Raw genomic sequence first — 16,311 nt, forward strand, 5'->3', positions numbered from 1 at the left:
CTGGATCTATAATGGGTTTTGGAGTTTCTTTGATTAGACGTTAATTTTGGATTTAGCTTGGATGCATGTGGTGACATTGGTCTCTCGGTCGATCTAGCCACTTCTTTTTGTGGGCCAGACTTGGTTGGTTTTTTCCCGGCCAATGTTTTGTGTTGATTCCACGTTCGAGATCTGAAACTTTCTTTGGGATGGGATATATTTATTGGCTCATCTTGGTCGTCACCTTCTGCTGAGTATGTGGAGAGATCACATAGGTCAATTGTCGAGGCATTCACAGAACAGTCTCTACTCAGCTCTTCAGAGTCGAGACGCCAACGTTTTGTGGATTGTTTGTTAGGCACATAGTCCTGTCCTTTATCTAGATCTTGGTCAGGCACGTCATTCGACGTCTGCTTGGATGTTCCCGTTGTGCGGTCAAACAATCGTGGTTTTGTTGGCGTTGTGAGATTCCTTATACATTTTTTCACATTGGGATGTTTTGGCTTCGTTTATCTTTTTTTATTTTCTTGAAATAGTGGATTGTTTCCTTGCCCTGCCGTTCTGAAAGATTTTTCTGTCGTGGAAATAGTTTTAGATGACCCAGTAAATATGTTGAATGAGCTCTTTATGATATTGGAAGGCATTGTAGATGACATGTTCTCGCAATTAATTGTTGAGGCTGGTAGCATGTGTGCCTCTGCTATCGGTGAAGACTTGCCGGCATCAATTTGCAAGATGGTATTTGCATTTGTAGTGTCTTCAATGGTTTGATGATGGTTTGTTTCTGGTATCTTGACATCAGTTTTATCAGCACAATGAGGATGCGACCTTGCTTGAGACTCAGGTTTTTTAATAGACGCTGGCAGCGATTGAGTGTCGTGGGGGGGCATCGCAAGTGGCCGTGAGCTTTCAGCTATTGAGGACGTGGTTGCCAAACAAGGACCCCGAGCCTTTAGGATCTTGTTTCCGATTTGTGAAAGGGTCAGTTTTGGCAGATTGTCTCGCGTCGAAAGGGAATCGTGCTTCTGGATTTTCTTGTCTACCTCTTCAGACTGGTGACACATCCATTTGACTGCTTCCAGCAGCCTTTTGATTAGGTTGTCGTTTTGGCAATGATGTCTTGCAGCCAAATCGCATAATCGTTCCTGCCAACGAGTAGACAGGTCTGCCTGTGATTCAAGTTGTTTTTGTAGGAAGCTTGTGAAAGATTCAAGTTTTTCCATTTTGTTTGTTAGATTTATAAGCATCGCTCCTTGGTCATTTATTGTCCCATTCAAAGATTTGTACAGTTTGGTGAAGGGTAGTAAGACAATTGAGGAGGCAGCTACAACATTATTGTGCAATTGGGTTAGAGTATCAGCAGATAAGATCACTTGTTGCACCGAAGAGTTGGTTCCATTGGATGATTGGTGTGAGTGTTCCATATCAGACTGATCGGCTTGAAGTGAAGAGTTTAGGACTTTTTCAACATTTTTTCGGTTAGAGCTGTTAAGGTTTTTGGTGCATGGAGTACTGACGTTTGTTGGTGCTGACACTGAATCTTCGAAGGTTGACTGATTTAGTTTGAATTTTAATTCGATGATTCGCTGGAGGCGGCGGGCTCTTGCAATAGAGCTTGAGTCATTGTTTGCATTTCTTAGATGTTGGGCTAAATAGCCCTTGGTCTGGGGCCACCGGAGCACTGCCTGATTTGGTCAGGTTGTTTTCCCCTGAATCCTCGGGGCTTGGCATGCCTATGCGCTTTGGTTTTCACTTTCCTTTCTCTGAATGGTTTTTCATATCTCCATGTTTCTGTAAGTTAGATTTCCTGCAAGATTACTTCGAGTTACAGGCGAGTTGTTCCCATTACATGGTTTTTGGACACTATGTGTTTTGTCGGCTTGTTCCCTGGGTGCAGCCAGCACTATGTTCCTGTTGTTTTTGATGCTAGGTTTAGTTCCTGTTGTGCCTTGTGGCTTTGCATTTGAAGACAGTGTTTCAATTGTGGTTGCTTGTCGTGCCGGTAGAGTCGATTGTACAGGAACTACAGGGGCGTTTTTGCTCAATATTTGTGCAGACTGATTTTCATTTTCGGCAGAAGTGCTTTTTGGCATAGCACCTTCCGCCTGCTCTTGGACTTTATTGAAAGGTGTTTCTTGGTCCACGATCGGGACATTGGCGGCATTAATTAGCTCAGCATCGGTGACCTCGATACCAGAAAAGGGAAGCTTGAGATTGAGGAACGGGTCGCCAAGATCACTATTCGTTTTCATGGACACCTTTGTTTGTGCATTAGATGAATTGGACAAATCAGATGGCGCTCACTGGATGGTGTGTTTAAGCGCCAGAGGTAGTATTGTTGCCTGAGATTTTGCAGGTAAATTTGTGCTTGTTTCCTTCTGAATTGCACTTGCTTCAATTGCCATTTGTTGGTGATCTTGTAGGGTGAGAATACTATTGTTTGGAGGGTGATCATAGGAGTGGCTGTCCGTGCAATTATTTATGTCTAAACTCGCCAGGAGGAGCGATGGACATACGCCATCGTCACATACAACAGGTAAATCCTTTGACAAGTGTGTAATATTCGGTGCAGTGGTAGATATTTCCTGCAGATGTATGGCAGAGTGTGCAGAGGAAGACCAGGGTGCACTTTTGCTTACCTTGCCGCCCCCATCCGAGGGGGCTTTTAGGGCGGTCCATGTGTTTGCCATTCTGCGGTAGTGGAGCGTCTTCCTCCGTGTCTAGGGACCTTCAATGGTTCGCGTCATGTACCCACTAGCACTTTTTTTTTTTATCGAGCGGTGGCACAGCTCCGCAAAGAGCCTTGCGGTCGGCAGAAGGCAAAAAAGCAGCAAACAGCCAAACATCAGGAGTCTCAGCAGTCGCCCTTAACGCGGCCGGGCTTCACGCCGCAAGAGTTGCTGGGCTCCTGTTTTATGCCCGCACTTCCTGGATAGGCGGAGCTCGCAAAGTGGGCAGGGCTTCAACCCCCCGTTGCAGCGGTTCACTCGCCCGCTATCAGCCGCCCTCACACAGAGCGAGGGGCGCGAGGGGAACACGCTGGATGAAGGAGTGAGAGTAGGATTTCCAAGGGGGATAGACCAGCAGCAGCAACAGCCAAACAGCAGGAGTCTCAGCAGTCGCCCTTAACGCGGCATGGCTTTTAGTAGCATCAGAAGAAAAAGGACCTGAACCAGGGCCTGATCTGGCAGGATATCAGAATGCTGTCTGCATTCCTGGGCAGTGTCCACATGGAGGATTTCTGTGATGACATGTGTTGTGACTCAGCGCCCATTATTTCCATTTAACCTGAGGGTTAAGATAGAAACACATAGCTGGGAATGGGTTCCATAAAAGAAGAAGTTCACTCAATGGGAATTGTGAGGAAATTGAGCCTCAATATTACCCTGGCGGTAGCCGTGCCAGTAAAAACGGCACGGCTGCCGCCAGAGTCATTTTTTTTCCGGTGCCTGGCAATGGGTAATTACCAGGGCATTACAGCCCCAGTGGTCCCGGTAATTCCCCATTGCCAGGCGCCGGAAAGGATTGCTCCCCATTCCCATTCAAGTCCCATAGGACTCAATGGGAATGGGGAGAACGGAAGCACCAGCTCCGTTTATAACGGTGCCAGTGCTCCCGTCAAAGCCTGCGAGCGGGTGCCGTTCCACCCACCAGGTCAGACCTGGTGGGAGGGAGGGAACCCGGCCACCCGCCCGCAGCACTCAGAGTATGCCGGTCCGGTAACAACGGTGCCGGTAGCTTAGTGGCACCATTGTTACCGGATCGGCATACTCATAATGAGGCCCACTGACTCTTTTCTGAGGTACAGCTGTGCAACAGTCTGTGTGGGTGTGTTAATGTGTGCTCCCTTCTGTTGACAATATCACATTCATAATCCTTAAGGTGTGTGTAGTGAAAACTTAGGTGCAGGAACCCCTTTTGCTGCACAATGCGGGGCCCAGGGGTGGTATACAGAAAATCCACTGCCCCCTTTCCCACAACACTTTTCATCTGGGATAGGAGATGCAGAGATGGCTCATGCTGTCACTACTGACCCATTAAGATAGCAACTCAGAATACCGTATTGACACCCATAGACCATGTAAGCCCAGGCCTGTGATGCTTGGCCCAGTTTGATGTTACTTCAAAGCTTACAAACTTAGAATTCTTCAGAGACAGGCTTGCCGTTACCACAGAGCGAGAGATGCAGACTGTTAACCAGATACTGGCCATGCCGCCACATGCCACCAAAGCTCACAGTGTGGGGTTTTCACGCAAGCACACATTTCCAATTATTCGAGGATGATAACTGGCCTTTTAGTGGCTCTGTCATCATTGGGGAAGGATAAAATAAAACACCTAGGAATGTGATGCTTTAGTGGTCCAGCCAATACCAAATTAGGAAGATTAATACACCCATTTGCAAGTTCTTACTGCAAACCTGATAAAGGGGAGGGAAGGAACCACTATAAAAATCTATGCAGGGAAGAAAGTAGTGTGGGGATTTGGAATTGTGGAGCTTCAAGTGGAGTAATGAAGGCATTGGAGGTGCATGAAGATTTGGAGATGCATGAGTTTTGGGTAGCTGGCTACTCATTCACCGACATAATGCCAACTGGCTACCAATCTGAGACAGAATCACTCTACGCACCCTGGCCATCACGCACAAATGTCTCACAAATTCTGTCCCGAAATACCTAGTAAACAAAATTTGCATACACCAACCCACACGTACTACTAGATCGTTGCAGTCCCACAACTTAATGGTTCTAAGATACAATCTAAAAACAGCAGGAGGAGCCAGTTTCCCAGTTCCAGCTGCCAAACGATGGAACTCTATACCCATCCCCCTCAGAAAGGAACTCTCATTCCTTACTTTTAAAGCCAGTATACAAAAATTGACTGAGTAACACGCCTCCTCAGTAAGATGTACTCACTATGCTAACCGATCACCCTTGATGCCTTGGCCCAGCCTCCGTAGCTTACCACTGTACATTCTTTCCCGTATATTATTACCTGACCCACCTGCAACCAGGGTCCTTTTGTTGATGACAATCTGTATGCCAGTCCATTTCTGTAACCTTTAAGTTTTTCAAGCGCCCTGTTACCTCAGGGTTAGGCGCGCGATACAAATATTAAACAAATACAAATGAGTAGCAGCATAGGCAGGAGGAGCTGGTGGTTCAAGAGGAGCTGGCGGTTCAGGAGGAGCTAAAAATGAAGGAGCAGTTGAAGTTGCAGGATGATTTGGGGTGGTGGAGCAGTTGGAGTTGCAAGAAGAGTAGAAAGTTCAGGGTCAGTTGAAGAAGCAGGAAAAGGTGAAACAACAAGACAGGTTAAAGAGTCAAAAGGAGGGAGTGAAGCAGAGGAGGTTTGAAGTGGTCAAGTAGGGGAAAATATAAAGCCACCAGCAGAGAGGAAGGCAGGGAAGTTGGAAGGAGGAAGGCAAGGCAAGTGGTGGAGAGAAGAAGAAATGAGAAGTGAAACAGGGAGACACTGGGAAGTACTTTGGAGGTGTGGGGAGAGTGCAAGATAGAAGGTAAAACAAGACAAACCAATTTTTTGTCTGCAAAGAGGGCGGAGGAACACAAATGTGTTGGAATGTCAAGGAGATTAGATGACGCTCAGCTCAGGGGCTAGAGAAGAGGTTTATTGCCAGGTACAAAGGAAGTGAGCAATGTTTTTTAAAGGAGGGAAGCCAAACATGGTCGGGAGGTTATAGGTTCAGGAGCCTAAGGTAAAGAGATCAACTAGGACCCACTCAGGTGCATAGCCATCCTACTGGCATTTTACACCTCTGGGAAATTCTGAAGAACCTGTTTCAGAGGAACTTAAAACTGTGACATTAGTATCTGAGGTAACTTAACAATGTAACCTCAACTGTTGGTATATCAGTATTCATCAGGACCAGATACCACTGGACTGACTCTGTGCCATAGACTGTGACCGACACTGGGGAGAGACCCAGTCAGAGACTATTTAAACCACACGCGTTGCATTTTGAGAAGGGGCTGTAAGTGATAATGGGGAGAGAGCGGGAACAGAACAGAAGACTTTGCATTGTGTGAATGGGCTGTAGGTGATGCTGGGGATAGACCAAGATCGAATGGGCTGCAGGTGATGCTGGGGATAGACCAAGATACAGACTATTTGCATCAGAGACATTGGCCCTCATTACGGGTTTGGCGGTAACCGTGCCAGTAAAACCGACAGGTAGCCGCCAGACCCGCAATCATTTAGCGGTGCCTGACTTGATGGAAACACTGATGAATTACAACCACAGCGTTCCGGGAATTCTGGCGCGGGTAATTGTAAATCCCCATTCCCATTGAGTCCAACAGGACTCAATGGGAATGGGGACCACGAAGCACTGGCACCGTTAGTAATGGTACCAGTGCTTCTGTGAAACTCTGCGGGCAGGTGGCGTTCTTCCCTCCAGGTCTGATCCTGGTGGGCGGGACGGCACCTGCATGCAGAGTCGTACTATGCATGTCCGGTATCAACGGTGCCGGTAGGCTCCAGCACCGTTGTTACCGGACCGGCACTCTCATAATGAGCGCCATTGTCTTGTGAAAAGAGGAAAGCTTTGATTTGTGATTGTGGCTTGCACATGCATCCCATTTATGTCAGACCAACTAGGAGGTGGGGGATGTAGGTAACTTATGGGCCTCCCAGGGAACCCTATTGCTTCCTGGAAGCAACATTAAGGGTCCTGGGGAAGGTGGACAAGCATCTCAGATAGAAACAATGATTCGGAAAGAAATCCAGGAAAACGTGATATTTTGACATCAACTTGCCGATTAAAGACATTATATAACTTAATATGTGCAAAAGGGGACATTATATAGTAAAGCCCTTTGGGGCAGTAGGTGGAGTGCCAACTCCAATTAAGATATTTTATATTTGTTTTGGTTTCTACTTTCAGTAGAGGATTTTTCTCCGTCTCTCCCACCGTTAGTGCCTATAAAGCCCTAATAATTTCAATATCTTTACATCATACAAGTGTATCCAGTGGGGTTTCCCAGTGTCTTCATGACAGACCTCTGCAGTGAGTGAGATGTTGAGTGCAGAGCAGGCTGTGCAGGTGTGAGTTCAGGCGGCTAGGGATAAGGACTCTTCTTGTTCAAACGTGTACAATGCCATCATGCAGCTTACTTCGCTGCTCCTTTTTGACATCACTGTTGCCTCTAGATTTCCAGATTCATTACAATGCCTTGTGATCCTGTTTACGTTCTGTTGGCTCCTGCTGCTGCCTATTGTTGATGGCTGACTCATCCCTCAGAAGCTGCCAGCTGAGATGAGCTCCAACCTCTTTGGCTCTCGTACCTGTGCTCATGTTTTCCTTCCTTGACTCATCTATTAGCCGTGGTTATTAGCTTCTCATGTGGTCCCTTTATCCTGAAAAGCACCCCTTGAACTATGAGTGCTAGCCACAACCATACAACCCTAGGCCATTGAAAGCACCAAGGAAAGAGACTAAAAAGCCTTGAAACATCGTCTCCTATTTTCCCTGCAGTTGGAGGCAATACCAACACATTTTGGCTAAGGTTTACCATCAAGGACTGGATCTAACTTCCACCATTGACCCTCTTCCCACTATTTTATTTTATTTGATCTCTGATTGTGCCCTACAAATGGGGGTGCTCAATCTGTTTTACCAGTGCAGCTGTGGTGTGCTCTGACTATCTTTGTGCTTGAAACGGTATTAGCTTGACTGTGCAATCCAGTCCCCATGCTATCACCTGTCTGTCCATCCTGCATATCCCATCATCCAGCCAATTGCACCTCTGGGTCCTTGTCTCTTTGAATACCCACGAGTGCCAGTTGCCTTATCATTCCAGGTGTTGCTATACTAACATACATCCACTAGCTGCCAACTCATCATCTTTAGCTCTGCCTGGGACAACTCTGCTATCTATTTTCCCAGTTTAAGAGCGCAATGGTGGAAGTGTTTTCTCGCGGGTCTCACATTTCTCATCTTGATGTTTGGACCCCTGCGCTAGTGCCACCTTTTCCATGCTTGGACCTCTGCCAGAGTCTCCTTTCTGCTCCTGCTGGATTAGTACTTATGTCCTGTGGGGGCTTCTCAAGGTATGCCTTTTTCAACCAGACTGTCCTTCTCACCAAACTGACCAAACTGACCTCAGACTCTAAATATCATGCTTGAGCCCATACGGGATTTATGATCAGGACCGCCTCTGTGCCCATCTTCACATCACCAGACACATCTATGAAAAGTGTTTGTCCACCTTCCCACTGTACTGGGTCCCAACGTGGCTGTTTTGACATCTGTGTGCCTTGTTCATGCACTCCATTCCCTTTTTGGACCTGCACACATGGTGCATTGTAGAGGATTTCCTTTGTGTGATTTCATCAACACTCTGATCTATCATTTCGCGCTTTGGTCCTTATTATGTTCCCTTCTTACTGGGTTTCACTTGTGCATCCCATGTCAACATGACTTTTCAGAGTTCTTATTTACATAATCAACTGCTCATTCTGTTCTCCCACTTTTCTCTACTACACCTTCCCACTTTCACATCCTGATCACCTAATTCACCCTTCTACTACCGCCTTTCTCTTCTAAGGTCTTAATTGTTCCCTGGAATTCCCTCTTTCTGCACAACAAAACCTTCTATGTTCTTGATCTTTTTATCTTACCATGACTTGGAATGTAACTCTTTAATACCTCCACTCCTACTCCTCTGACCACTTCCTAAAGTAATTTATCTTACTCCCCCAGTCCAATCTGAAACCAGTTCTGGTACAGCTATTCCTGTTCACTCCGCTTGGCTTTGGATTCCTCCTACTACTTCTCTCTTGTTCGTCTCTTCTTTTAAAGGCGAAAGTGTTTCTTTATCTTAACACAATTCTCGTGATTTCCTAATAATCTATTTTCTTCAAGGTCCCCTTTCATCCTTCTGTGATGATATTCACTCTCTAAGACCTGATTTCTACATTTTGACATTGTGACTCTTCTTTCTTTCTCATAGGTTACTTTAATCTACATCTTTTATTGAATTTACTCACCCTTGTATTTTCTTTCATTTGTGGATTATTTTCATGTCACTCAAATCTTTGTACCCCCTCATATCTTTGCCTCTTCCCTTGAGCTATTTTCACCAATTACACCAATTACCCTTCTTATTCTACAATTTCTGCATTTCCTTTCTCTCAGCTGCTTATTTGTTCTTGTCCTTTGCCTATAACCCTGCTTCTTCTTCTTCCCTTCATTTTCCTATGTTCCCCATTTTCCAATGCAACCAAGTCATTTTGATGTTCACCAACGGATTACTCCACTTGACGAATTCTCCATTATCCATCCTGATTCTTCTTCTGCTCTTCTGATCTCTTAACTTGATTCTATATGCACTCCTTTTCATCATTTGTTTCCTCATTTGTGCCTCCACAACCTTGGCTGACTCCTTATGTACAGTCTATTCATATTTCTTTACGCACATATCACAACGCTGGAAAAAATCACACTCTGAAATAGCTGCACTTTCTGTTCTTCATTATTTCCATGAGTTTCATATTTGTCATGCCAAACACATTTGCTACCAATCACTCATCACATATTTCTCTCAGCTAATCCTCATTGATTTGTTTAACTTCTTAATCATCTTCTAGTTTTTCCTTACTCCCCACCCTACTTTGAACTCCCCACTCTCACCCTTTGCTCATAACTTTACTTCTAAATTGGACTTCAGCCCTCTTTTCCTGCTTCTCCTTGCTGGCCCCCTCCATAGATTTCGTAATATGAGCCTCTTGTCCCTGTTTTGGAATCTTCCTCTGTCTCCTGTAGCAAATTTCTAATCCTACAGCTGACCCATTGCACCCATTTACATTGGCCCTTATCTGCTTGGTGTTTCCTTGTTTTCTAAATTACCTGACTACTCTTTTTCCTCTTACATTTAAGCATGCCACCAACCTACCAATTCAGAAACACCCTTCCCATGATCCTTCTCAACCTTTCACTTATTTTTTTTTATTTTTTATTTACTTACTTTGTGTATAATTGCTTTTGCAATTTTTACAAAACTGTTGCTAATCATCTTAAAAGAGCCACATAATAAGAGAAAACAAAACAATCGAACAGTGCAGGAGAAGGCGAGGGAGTAGAATGGAGGATGGAGATACGTGTAATAAGGACACCAGATAAACAGAAGGGACGGAATATAGCGACAGTAAGCGCACAGTACAAAACAGAAACGGATGCAAAAGAAAAACACCAAATAGGGACTGGGGATCGAAGACCACCAACAGCCAGCTGTTCCCAGTTAAAGTGCTCAGCCCACGCAAGGGTCCTGACAGTTGATCGTCGTAGAAGTTCGTAAGGCGATCAGTTCAAAAGCGCTTTCCAGAATTTTAACAGTCGCTATGGTCCATTTTGTTTTCTCCCCTGACATCAGACTATCACACCATGTTGTGTCTGCTTTTTCTAACAATCCCGAATGATCTGTAAGCAGGCTGGTCAGATATGTGGCTCTTGAATTTCCTAACTCTGGGCATTGTAGCAGAAGATGTTTTATTGTTTCTGGTTTGGTTGGTTGGGTCCAAAGATGATAGGCTTTATCATTTGTTTGCATCCTGATAGCCTGGATTTCACGTGTCGGGAGGAGGTTGAAACGTGCTCTCACAAACAGTTTCCTTAGGTGTTTATTTGGGAATTTGATACAATATGCCATAGGTTCTTTCAATCTGTTGAAATTTGGTGGAAGATCTTTGGTCAGTTTATTAGCTTGGGCTTTTTCCAGAGTCTGTATCCAATCTTGGGCCTCGAGTTTAGATTTTACTCTTACTGGATTCGTTTTTAGATCCTCTTCAGTACACGCAATCTCAATAAGCTTTTCTCTGAGTTTGTCCGTCCATTTGTTTAAAATGCCTAGATGACGGTTTGTTATTTCAGCGGCTATGATCTTATAAATAGGCGGGCTGTCCGGTATGAGGGTATTCCTAAACAGTTGCATTGCATTTTACGCCACCGTCGCTTCCCGAGAGAGTAGACCCAGCTATCTTCTGATGAGGTCCATTGAGATTGCGTTGGGAAGTCCTAGGAACGTTTTCCAAATGTGGCTCTCTAGTTTCCGCCAGATGTCGTTTGGCATGCTCAGGGTTGCTCCCATGACATAGGTTAGGGTTGGCACAACCTTCCTTTTGTAGAATTCTATCACTGGAACTAGCGAGAATTTGCCATATTTTCTGTCAATGATTTTCATTTGGGCAGAAAAGGTTTTTCGGTTTTTCCCATAAAGCACTTTGCATTGTTGCTTCCCTCACCGAGTGATCAATATGGACTCCTAGATATTTAAAGCTTGGGACCACTTCGATTTCGACTTTATCCAAAGCCCAATTGTAGCCAGCCTGAGTCTTCTTGGAACTTTTTCCAAGGATCACTAATTTCGTTTTTGATTTGTTTATTTTTAGGTTATTCACGTCCATGTATTGCGCCAGGTTGGTAAGTTGGCGTTGCAGGACGATGTGGGTTTGGTCTAAAAATATCAAGTCGTCTGCGTACAGTAGGCGCGGTATATTTACCTTTCCCAACTTGGGTGGGAAAGCTCTGACTGATTCTTCCGACTCTTTAAGATCCCCCAAAAAAGCAATAAACAACTCCGGGGCCAGCGGGCAGCCTTGCTTCACTCCTCACTCCGCCGGTATTTCTCTAGACAGAAGGCCTTGGTTGTTTAAACAAACTCTTAGCTTGGTGTTTGTATGTTAGGCCATCACAGGGTTCAGCAGTTCCCTCGGGCAATTCCATTTTTTCAATTTGTTCCACAGAATCCACCTGTCAACTCTGTCAAAGGCATGGGACAGATCCATGAAAGCCAAGAACACAGTAGGTGCCCCTTGTTTGACCTTGGCTTTTATCAGATTGAGAACTAAGATGTTAACTGATGTGCTCCCTTTCTTTAGAAATCCCATTTGGAAAGGATCGTTGGCCAGGGATAATCTGGCCCAATTTCAAAAGTGTGTCAGAAGGAGGGTCGCAAAAATTTTGCCTATTATATTGAGTATGGCGATAGGTCTATAGTTGCTCAGATCTTCTCTGTTTCCTCGTTTAAAGATCAGAACCACCAGCGCTTTTACCCAAGACGTTGGGAGGGCTCGTGTCTGTCTGCACTGGTCAAAGATGATACTAACAATGGCGGCCCATTTCTCAGGGTTCTGTTTTAAGTCAATATTGCTTAGGCCATCGGGGCCAGGTGCTCTTGATTTCTTTAATTTGAGTATGACGCTCTTTATGTCATCCATTGACGATATATCGATCCATGTGGTTACAGCTGGTCTTTCGGCCGTCGATATTTGATGTGGCGGTGCCCTAAACAGGTTTTCAAAAAATGTAACCCACGCGCTTTCGCTCACTGCGTTTGCAATTTGGTTTTCCACCTTCTTATCAGATTTTTTGATAAGCGCCCAAAAATTGCCAGTTTTTTTTGTGCTTAGTGATCGAAGCATTTCCTCTGCATCTTTTTGGTACATTTCGTGTCCATGGCCTCGCACCCAAGATTTATATTTTGAGTTTTCCTGTTTCCATGCATTCCATGCCATTGGCGAGTTATCCTTTTTGATTTGTCTCTTCAATTTTCTCAACGTTCTCTTTCTTTCTATGACCACTCTGTCGTATGTGTGAGTATTTTGTGGTGCCTTTAGATTTTTTCCCTGCGTATTTGTCCTGTACTGTAATAAGAAAGGTAAGTAATCTGGACTTTGCATCTTATCTCCTCGCTACTGAATGCCTGTTTTATACTTTTTGGTGATACATTCTATGTTCGCAGCAGTGAGACGAATGCAGGTTTGTTGATTATTCGACTCAATCGAGTTACTATAGTAGTTAGTCGCAGGTCATAGCGATTTCCATTGTATAGCCAAAAGATTGTGATCGCTTTCTTGAGTTTTGGTCACCGAATAGTCTTCTATGCAAGCCAATAGACTATGGGAGATGAGGAAATAATCAATATTGGCACTGAATTCTCCCCTTTCCCATGTTGGTATCTTGACATTTCAAGATTTCAATGCTGCCACATTGTGGAGGTTTCTCGATTTCATAAGCCTCATCCAGGTTGTTCCTCTGTCTTCCCCTGGGGATTTCGTCCTCTTCAGCACAGTTGACTCCTTTTCACTACTACATTTTGCATTTAGGTCTCTACAGATTATTATGTGTGCTAGAGGGTCTTCCACGATAATATTGTCGATTGTTTTTGCTACTTGGTTACAGAAATCTGCTGTAGTTGTTTTTTCTGGGTTCCAGTATGTTGTTATCAGGGCTATTTTCGCTTTTTCACTTCACTTTCCCCTGGCCTCTTCCTGGGTCCATGACGTTAAGACTGCCAGTATGCCATATGACTCTGTTGTAGTTTTTATACTAGAAATTCCTGAGCCCAACTTTATTGCTATCAGGAGCCCTGAGAACGGCTGGCCAAACAGGCCTTTCGATGCTGGGGAGAAGGCTATCTCGAATCCGTCTAAGGATGGTTTTTGTGTTAGCCAGTGCTCCTGGAGACATAAGATGTCGAAAGCCCCCAGATCTTGGTTTTCGGAGTTCGTCAGATGCCGGTGGCCTCTCGTGTTCCACGAGGCCATAGAGAGAAGTTTTTGCGGTGCTTTTGCTTGGTGGAGAGTCGGAGGGGGTAGATTTCTGATCCCACCTACTGGTGATTGCTATTTATCGCTGTGTGGAGTTAACGTTGCTTTTAGCCAATTCCATGGGCCCTTTGATGTTCTAGATTCTCGACTATCTGCGTTCTTCATCTCCCGATCTTTTTCTTTTCTACACTCCTTTTCTGATGTTTCTCGATTGGTCCGGGTCGTCTGTGGCTGAGTGGGGGTTTCAACTCTATATCGTTCCCTTCTATCAAGGGACTGACCCCCGTTCCCCGAGCGCTCGTCCTTTCGTTCTTAACTAAGTTCAGGCTCTGTCCATCTATGTCTCTCGTTCCTTGCTTCACGTTTTTCCCACTCGTAGGGCCGGTGGCTTTCGTGTTCCGTATCGTAGCTAGGAACTTATCTTTTCCTATTGTATAGATCTTTTGTTTTGGATATGTAGTGCCATTTATGTTCACCACTTCCCTTTGTGGGCTGCGCCTTTAGATCTGTCTTAGGTAAGCATAGTTCCATCAGGGTAAATCCTGCTTGTTTTAAGTCCTTATATGCTTCATCCGGAACGCCTTTTAATGCCTGTCCTTTGATGTGTAGATAGGTCTTCGCCTTTTGGTTTGGTCTCGATGGTAGGGTTCTATTAGTATGAAATCTTCTGTCTTCAGGTGCTGCAGACAGTGTATTTTACTTAGTTTATGTAATACTGTTTTCCTGTTCAGCACAATGTATTTGCTTTTGCACGACGTTTGCTCTAGTTTGAACACTCTTGCATCCTTATGGAGGCTGAGCGGGTTCTTGGTTTTCTCTGTCTGTAATTTATATGATTTTTCTCTGTTCTCCCGCTCGTCTCTTCTACTTGTTTTTTCTTCGTAGTACCTCTGTGGTCTTTGCTTCAATGGAGTTGATCCACGGCTAGGTTCAGTCTTGTTTCGTGACATGTCTTTGTCCTCTAAAAGTGTTGGTACTGTTTTGCCTGTCGCCTTGTCGCCATTGGTTTCCCTCCCACTCTCAAGGACGGAGTTATGTTCCTCTGTAGATCCCTCTGGACCCATGGGCTTTTCTCCTCGTACATCTGTTTTGTGGTGCACTGATAAATCCATCAGTGGGCTTGCACTCATAAATTCAGCCACCGTTCTGGGCGACTTTTCTGTCAGTTGCTGACTTTTTGCCGTGGCTCTGATTGTGTGGTTTGGAGTTGTAGGGCTTTGTGTTAGATTGATTATTTCTTCTTCCTTTTTTGATTCTGAAGTCTCTGTTTTGTTTTTGTTTGTTTGACCTATAGTGGTTTCGCTTGCCAGTCGTAGAGCCACTTTTTTCTTTTGATTTGTCGCTGATAGTGATGTTTTTGTGCCCAGGCTGATGTTCTGGATTTGCGGTAGAGGAGAATCACTTGGGTTTTTCAGTTTTTGTTTACTGAAAATTAGTTCCATCTCTCCTATCTCCTTCTTCGCAATTGTCTGGCATGCCCTGTCCATGTGCATTTTAACAATCTTTTTTTCGAGTGCAGCTTCTTTTCTTTCAGTCTCCAAACTGACCCATTTCTCCTCCCACATCGTCACCTGTTTGCTGCTTTTCACCTCTACGGCTGTGATGTATCCCTCTAAGAAGTCAAACTTAGATTGAATCTTGCATAGTATCATTGTATTATCTTTTGTCGAGTCACCGATTGTTTCATATAATTTGCAAAATGGTGCAAGGGCAATCGTAAGTGCTGCCATGATTGTAGTCATGTCCGTTTTTTTATTAGTGATGGTCTTTGAGAGTCGGTCACAATTTCACTATGTCTTCTGTATTTAGCCGGAGTGTTCTGGGGCAGCTATCGACTTGTTGTGTTGGAATTTCGAGGGTCGAGCTCCCAACTGTGGCTGCAGATGTTTCAAAGGGGTCAAGAAATGTTCTAGAGACGTTTAAGTTTAGTGTTGTTCTGTCCTTGGCTGTCTTTGTCAGTTTTTCTCCTCTTTCTGTATGTTGGCGATGGATTTTTGTCCATGATTGGAAACTCATTTGAGCCCTTGAACCTGGAACACGTTCTTGGTATCTCTGTGTCTCCATATTTACTCTGTTTCCTGCCTGATTTTCAGGTCTCAAATTGTGTCCTAAAGTTACATGGGACTCTTGTTGCTCCACTTGTTCCTTTCTTGGGGTCTGACGTGGTGGTAGGTGTTGTTTATCATGTGACTCCGTAAGTTTAGGTTGAAAAAAGAACTCTTCTTGTTCTGTCTGCTGTTCGTGCCGGGTTTAAGATGTTGTTTCAATCCTAGGCGAAGAGTCAGCGCTTTTGGTCGGTGTCCCTATAATGAAGGATTTTTTCCTAGTATCAGGTTTTGGTCGAAGCAGGACCTCCTCTAGTCTTGGCTGTGCTTGATACTGAGTTTCATTAGTTTTCGGGGACGTCTTTGATGAGTCATCCGTTTCCCTTGGAGTACCCGTTATGCTGTTTATTTCCCTGTAGTCTTTGTTTAGATTTTTAGGTTCATTAGGTAGTGCTTTTTGTTCAATCTGTTTTTGGATCTGGGTATCCCTTTCTTTAGGGGTTGGAGGGTTTAGCTGGCATATTTTACTTAAATTCGCTTCATTGGGTTCATTGTTTCTCGGGCTGATCGCCAGCTTGTCAACTGCTCTTGGTCCCATTTTGCCGTGTCTTGTTGTGATTTCAATGTCTGTTTCTGTTTTCCTGGCTTTTATTGCTGGAAACAAACCCTCAATCACTTCCAAAATTTCAGCATCAGAGATCTCATCATCTGACTCTATTCT

This window comes from Ambystoma mexicanum, chromosome 5q (assembly GCF_040938575.1).
Source record: "Ambystoma mexicanum isolate Mex_15411 chromosome 5q, UKY_AmexF1_1, whole genome shotgun sequence".
Taxonomy (NCBI): Eukaryota; Metazoa; Chordata; class Amphibia; order Caudata; family Ambystomatidae; genus Ambystoma; species Ambystoma mexicanum.